Source organism: Trichomycterus rosablanca, chromosome 1 (genome assembly GCF_030014385.1).
Source record: "Trichomycterus rosablanca isolate fTriRos1 chromosome 1, fTriRos1.hap1, whole genome shotgun sequence".
NCBI lineage: Eukaryota > Metazoa > Chordata > Actinopteri > Siluriformes > Trichomycteridae > Trichomycterus > Trichomycterus rosablanca.
Genome location: NC_085988.1, coordinates 82406819 through 82413899, shown reverse-complemented (window position 1 = coordinate 82413899; position 7081 = coordinate 82406819). Strand labels below are relative to the sequence as shown.

Sequence of the window (7081 nt, the reverse complement as noted above, 5' to 3'; positions counted from 1 at the left end):
CTAAATTCATTTAATCCAACCCCCAACCCGATTCAATCATCAGTCCCTGTCATGTGTACTTAATCTTATTCCACCACGGTTACTTACTCTCTGCCACTAAAGACCCCTTGCTTACTTACCCCTGACCCCTAGTCAGACAGCGGAGCACCTTCAGTAACAGACTCATTCAGCTCCGCTGTAAGAAGGATTTTCCGATACAGGAAATCGTTTGTACCAACAGCGATCTCACTGTATAACTCATCCCCACTGTGCCGGCACATCATCGCTCACTGAGTTAATACCAGGACTATCAGGACAGACTCATGAAGCATGATCTGTCACTCTGCTTGTGTCATTGCACATCTCTGGACATTTAATGCCAAGACACTTTTGTAATTTTTCTATTATATTACATATTGCATATATATTTATTCCTACCAGCATTGTACTGCAATACTTACTTAATATTTCTTATGCACCTTTAGCCTATTTAATTAATAATTTTTAACTGAGTCTTTTATTTACGTAATACTTTTTCTATTGTACCATGAGCTGTTGTAATACTTGACTTTCTCTCTGGGATTAATAAATCTATCTATCTATCTATCTATCTATCTATCTATCTATCTATCTATCTATCTATCTATCTATCTATCTATCTATCTATCTATCTATCTATCTATCTATCTATCTATCTATCTATCTATCTATCTATCTATCTATCTATCTATCTATCTATCTATCTATCTATCTATCTATCTATCTATCTATCTATCTATCTATCTATCTATCTATCTATCTATCTATCTATCTATCCTTCTGTTCTGCTGCCCCTCGCCTTTGGAATGCCCTCCCTGACCATTTGAGGGCACCACAGCCTTTTAGCCTTTAAGACTTTTAAGAAGAGACCTTTTTTAGCAGAACCTATGAATAATTTTTAATTTATGTAGTGATTGTAGCTATTTTATTTATTTATTTATGTATTTATTAATTGTAGTGATGTCTTTATCTTGTGGCACTTTGAGATTTGTACACAAATGTAAAGTGCATTACAAATTAAATTTTTAGTATTATTATTATTATTATCTATCTATCTATCTATCTATCTATCTATCTATCTATCTATCTATCTATCCATCCATCCATCCATCCATCCATCCATCCATCCATCCATCCATCCATCCATCCATCCATCCATCCATCCATCCATCCATCCATCCATCCTTCCATCCATCCATCCATCCATCCATCCATCTAATCAAAATTTACACCCAACCAAAGTACTGAAACAGCACATGAGGTAGACCATGAATAAGCTAATTTGAGTAAAGTACGATGTACCACAGGGGTCAGTATTGGGACCTCTTTTATTTACACTCTGCATGCTACTGTTAAAAACAACATTCATAAACAAGACATCAATTTTCATTGATATGCTGATGACACAGTTGTGTGGGATTATTGCAATGCTCCTATCTCAGGATGCTCTGGCAGATCCATAAACAAACAATTTTGGTTCAAAATGCATTAGCACAAGTTCTAACTATAGCATGCACACACAAACTCACACAGACACTAACACTAAAACATATGCACACTGAAAACACACAATACACAAACGTATACGTAGACATGCACACACACACTCACATCCTTGTATGTATACACCCACATACAGGGGTAAATTCTAACACAATTACGCTTACACAAATATACACGCATACATACACACGGACACACTCAAACACTCACATACTCAAATGCACACATACTGTACATACATACACTGTGACACATTATTTACATATAAATACACACTTACACGAACACAAACTTACATGCACATACACACACACATAAACTTACACACACTTACACATACAGTACATACATACACTAACACAGCCACACATGCACATGCATAAACACACACTAATACACAAACACAAACTTACATGCACATACACACATAAACTTACACAAACTTACATGTACAAACACACACACATAAGCTCACACATACGTACACATACATACAGTGTATCACAAAAGTGAGTACACCCCTCACATTTCTGCAAATATTTCATTATATCTTTTCATGGGACAACACTATAGACATGAAACTTGGATATAACTTAGAGTAGTCAGTGTACAGCTTGTATAGCAGTGTAGATTTACTGTCTTCTGAAAATAACTCAACACACAGCCATTAATGTCTAAATAGCTGGCAACATAAGTGAGTACACCCCACAGTGAACATGTCCAAATTGTGCCAAAATGTGTCGTTGTCCCTCCCTGGTGTCATGTGTCAAGGTCCCAGGTGTAAATGGGGAGCAGGGCTGTTAAATTTGGTGTTTTGGGTACAATTCTCTCATACTGGCCACTGGATATTCAACATGGCACCTCATGGCAAAGAACTCTCTGAGGATGTGAGAAATAGAATTGTTGCTCTCCACAAAGATGGCCTAGGCTATAAGAAGATTGCTAACACCCTGAAACTGAGCTACAGCATGGTGGCCAAGGTCATACAGCGGTTTTCCAGGACAGGTTCCACTCGGAACAGGCTTCGCCAGGGTCGACCAAAGAAGTTGAGTCCACGTGTTCGGCGTCATATCCAGAGGTTGGCTTTAAAAAATAGACACATGAGTGCTGCCAGCATTGCTGCAGAGGTTGAAGACGTGGGAGGTCAGCCTGTCAGTGCTCAGACCATACGCCGCACACTGCATCAACTCGGTCTGCATGGTCGTCATCCCAGAAGGAAGCTGACGCACAAGAAAGCCCGCAAACAGTTTGCTGAAGACAAGCAGTCCAAGAACATGGATTACTGGAATGCCCTGTGGTCTGACGAGACCAAGATAAACTTGTTTGGCTCAGATGGTGTCCAGCATGTGTGGCGGCGCCCTGGTGAGAAGTACCAAGACAACTGTATCTTGCCTACAGTCAAGCATGGTGGTGGTAGCATCATGGGCTTGGGCTGCATGAGTGTTGCTGGCACTGGGGAGCTGCGGTTCATTGAGGGAAACATGAATTCCAACATGTACTGTGACATACTGAAACAGAGCATGATCCCCTCCCTTCGAAAACTGGGCCTCATGGCAGTTTTCCAACAGGATAACGACCCCAAACACAACCTCCAAGATGACAACTGCCTTGCTGAAGAAGCTGAAGGTAAAGGTGATGGACTAAACCCAATTGAGCACCTGTGGCGCATCCTCAAGTGGAAGGTGGAGGAGTTCAAGGTGTCTAACATCCACCAGCTCCGTGATGTCATCATGGAGGAGTGGAAGAGGATTCCAGTAGCAACCTGTGCAGCTCTGGTGAATTCCATGCCCAGGAGGGTTAAGGCAGTGCTGGATAATAATGGTGGTCACACAAAATATTGACACTTTGGGCACAATTTGGACATGTTCACTGTGGGGTGTACTCACTTATGTTGCCAGCTATTTAGACATTAATGGCTGTGTGTTGAGTTATTTTCAGAAGACAGTAAATCTACACTGCTATACAAGCTGTACACTGACTACTCTAAGTTATATCCAAGTTTCATGTCTATAGTGTTGTCCCATGAAAAGATATAATGAAATATTTGCAGAAATGTGAGGGGTGTACTTACTTTTGTGATACACTGTACATACACTAACAGCCACAATTATGAGAGGCCGTGTAGGCCATAATTCTAAGTTGAATTCTCTCACACACACCATCATACTCTCACACACACACCATCATATTCTCACACACACACCATCATACTCTCACACACACACCATCATACTCTCTCACACACACCATCATACTCTCTCACACACACCATCATACTCTCACACACACACCATCATACTCTCTCACACACACCATCATACTCTCACACACACACCATCATACTCTCACACACACACCATCATACTCTCACACACACACACCATCATACTCTCTCACACACACCATCATACTCTCACACACACACCATCATACTCTCTCACACACACCATCATACTCTCTCACACACACCATCATACTCTCACACACACACCATCATACTCTCTCACACACACCATCATACTCTCACACACACACCATCATACTCTCACACACACACCATCATACTCTCACACACACACACCATCATACTCTCTCACACACACCATCATACTCTCACACACACACCATCATACTCTCTCACACACACCATCATACTCTCATACATGGTTTACTATACTCTTTCACATATACTACTATACCCTCTTACAACTATAATCACACTTTCTTTTATTTACTATTATACTCTCATACACACAGCACTATTCTCTCTTGCACATATAACTATAGCTATGTAAAACAAAGATCTACTGTATGTGTAAGAGAATATTATTATATGTAAGCGTAATAAATAGTGTATGTGAATGCAAATAATCATGTTTATGGAACAGAATGATAGTGAATGTAAGACAGAATGATAGTGCATGTGAATAAGAATAGTTGTATGTGTGAGAGAGTTTGATGGTGTGTGTGTGAGAGTATGATAGTGTGTGTGAGAGAGTTTGATTGATACGGAAACGAGTTTGATTGAAACGGAAGTAATATTAAATTCTCAGTACCTGATTGGTGGAAGACGCGGGATTTCACAGACATGTCCCGCCTTCCTCATTATTACTGATAGGAGAGGATAGTGGACCGAGAGAGAATCAATGGAGCATCGGCCTGTTAACATTTTAAACTTTTCCACCGCTGCCACATCCATGTCAGAAATGTGGATTTAAACCCGACAGCCCGACAGGAGTCTAAACGCGGTCGCGGAGGAAGAGATGCGGTGAAGCTTTATATCCGAACCATCAGCCGAGTGCTGCGAGCTCCATATCAGCCTCAACCACAGAGAACAGAGGCTCCAGAGTCAGGGGACAGGTGAGTTCACTACATCATTCACCTCTTCATTTAGCTTCTGATAGAGTCGGGTTTAGATTGGGATATTTAATAAATATTCGTCTTTGTAAGGGACCGTCTGCAAATTACACGTTTTAAACGTTCTAGTAATGCCAAACTAAGTAAGTGAGTTCTCATAAAGCACATTTATAAGAAACTTTGTTTTGGAAGCTTTCTTAAAGAACAATAAATAAAATTACTTTATCGTTTTAATGGCTATAGTTGCTCCACATTAATGTGTCACTACATTCGAGTCGAATTACATGGAACTTTTGGACTCTTCCCTATGTAGGTCTTAATAAGTAAAATAAAATATAGATTCATTTTGTATACACAATCATAAACAAGCTGCTGCACATGGAAAGCTACAGACTTACAGTCTAACATTTCAAAATCTGTCTCAGTGCTCATTCTAACTTAGTCACTTGTACTATTAAAGTTTGTTATCTTTCTTTTATTACAGAAAATGTAATTCATTATAGATTGAGACCAAGCTCTCTTGAGTAACTGTTCTCTAAATATTTGATTGTATTGGGTGAATTGCTATAGACTGGTTTTGAAACTAAATTCAATTTTTGTGATTTCAGTATTGAACTTTTGATGGCATGAGGAAACAAACTGGTTTCACCAAAGTTGCACGAGGGCCAGAAACTAAATGGCTTCATGATTGACAATACATTTACATCAAAGGCAGTGTACATTAGACAATGACACATTTACGGTAAGTTATTTAAAAATAATGTAAGCAGTATGTTTATATTGCATATTATTAATAATAATAAGTAATTTGTAGCATTTAGATTTCATGGTTTGGCAATAGGCTAACCCCCAACATTTTCTAAATGCATTGTGTGGGTGTGTTTGTTTTGTTTGTTTTTAGTTTGTCACCACAGATTTAGAGGACAGTGGTGTGGAGGTTGACACGACAACAGCATCTAGTGACCACAGAAGTACCACACCAGTCATTGTATGACTACAAGGACTAAGGATACCTTAATCCACCTGAGTGACAGATTATTTGCTGTTGAGACTGTTCTGAAATATTTGGTTTCTGCATGCAACAATAAATAAGAAACATTTGTTTGCTTGGGACAAGATCTTTGTTAACCAGTATAATAGTGATTTCCTGACCTGTCCATAACTTGATAATAAATATCTTAATATTATATGGGGTGTCCTCGTTTTTTTTTTTTTTTTTTTTTTTAACATTACTGCATTGTTTCATTTATCAGAAGTACATTATGACGTTTTAATTACTATCACAAATAACTCTAATAACCATAACTAATTTGGAATTTGAACATTGTAAATTCTTTGGCCAGTTGCACACCCGTGATGGAAGGCATGTCCATTTGGGTCCAGCACCTGCAGCGCATGCCAGCGCTGTTTTCTGATGTTGCAAGACTGTTGTCCTCCTAGCACGTACCTTTCATCTGCATTTGGGGTGATTTGAAGAATCTTATTAACAATGTCAGCCAAAGTCGCAGACATTGCTGTATGCTCTCTCTCACACACACACACACGTCAGTTAACCAATTTGAAGTTGCTATTTGTGCCTGTATAATTTCCTCCTGATGATTCCAAAGCATACAGCTATTCTTTAGCAACGAATTTCAAGAGACAAACCGAAGGTAATTTGTTTATGTAGGATGACCAGTTCTGATTGTTGGAGGTAATCTTGGAGAAAATATATCCCTATGTCTAATTTCTACTGATCTTGAGTTTTCCTATAAATTTTTTAGGGAACAAAAACATGCATAATGTGCCTCCAGTGCACACAAACTTCATTGACTGTCACCTCCTTCTAACTGCGGGCTAATTAAAAGAAAGTAAAAAGTTGTCAGTGTTTATCCATTAAGCTCACAAAATAATATTTCCAGAATCATGCTGGTATGTCCCATGCTGTCAGTTTTCCTTTCAATGTTCTAAATGCATCTCATTGTGATGGACAAAAATAGTAAAACATGTCCTCTTCATTACCATTTATTTCCACAAACCAAAGTGACCTTGTAAAAAAGGTAGAAAGTAGAAATATCATGGCTAGTTCAACAAAGCTCAACAAAAGTGTAGTCATTGTTAAAAGGTCTGCTGCCAGATTTAAATGTTTTTTGTAGACCAATTTATGTGCAGGCTCTGTTCTTACAGCTGTAAGCCAATCTGACTTCCTGTCCTCCTTCCTGGC

General features: G+C 38.9%; 1 long non-coding RNA gene across 2 annotated transcripts; it reads left to right on the top strand.

The window, feature by feature from the left end:
* The first annotated feature begins 4855 nt into the window (after positions 1 to 4855).
* Positions 4856 to 6065, top strand: LOC134325110 (uncharacterized). 2 transcript variants are annotated; one of them, XR_010014258.1, is made up of 3 exons: positions 4856 to 4881; positions 5487 to 5620; positions 5780 to 6065. It is a non-coding gene; the product is annotated as an uncharacterized LOC134325110 (long non-coding RNA). The 2 variants fall into 2 exon arrangements; XR_010014257.1 differs by lacking the exon at positions 4856 to 4881 and having other exon boundaries at positions 5065 to 5620.
* The last annotated feature ends 1016 nt before the right edge of the window (positions 6066 to 7081 follow it).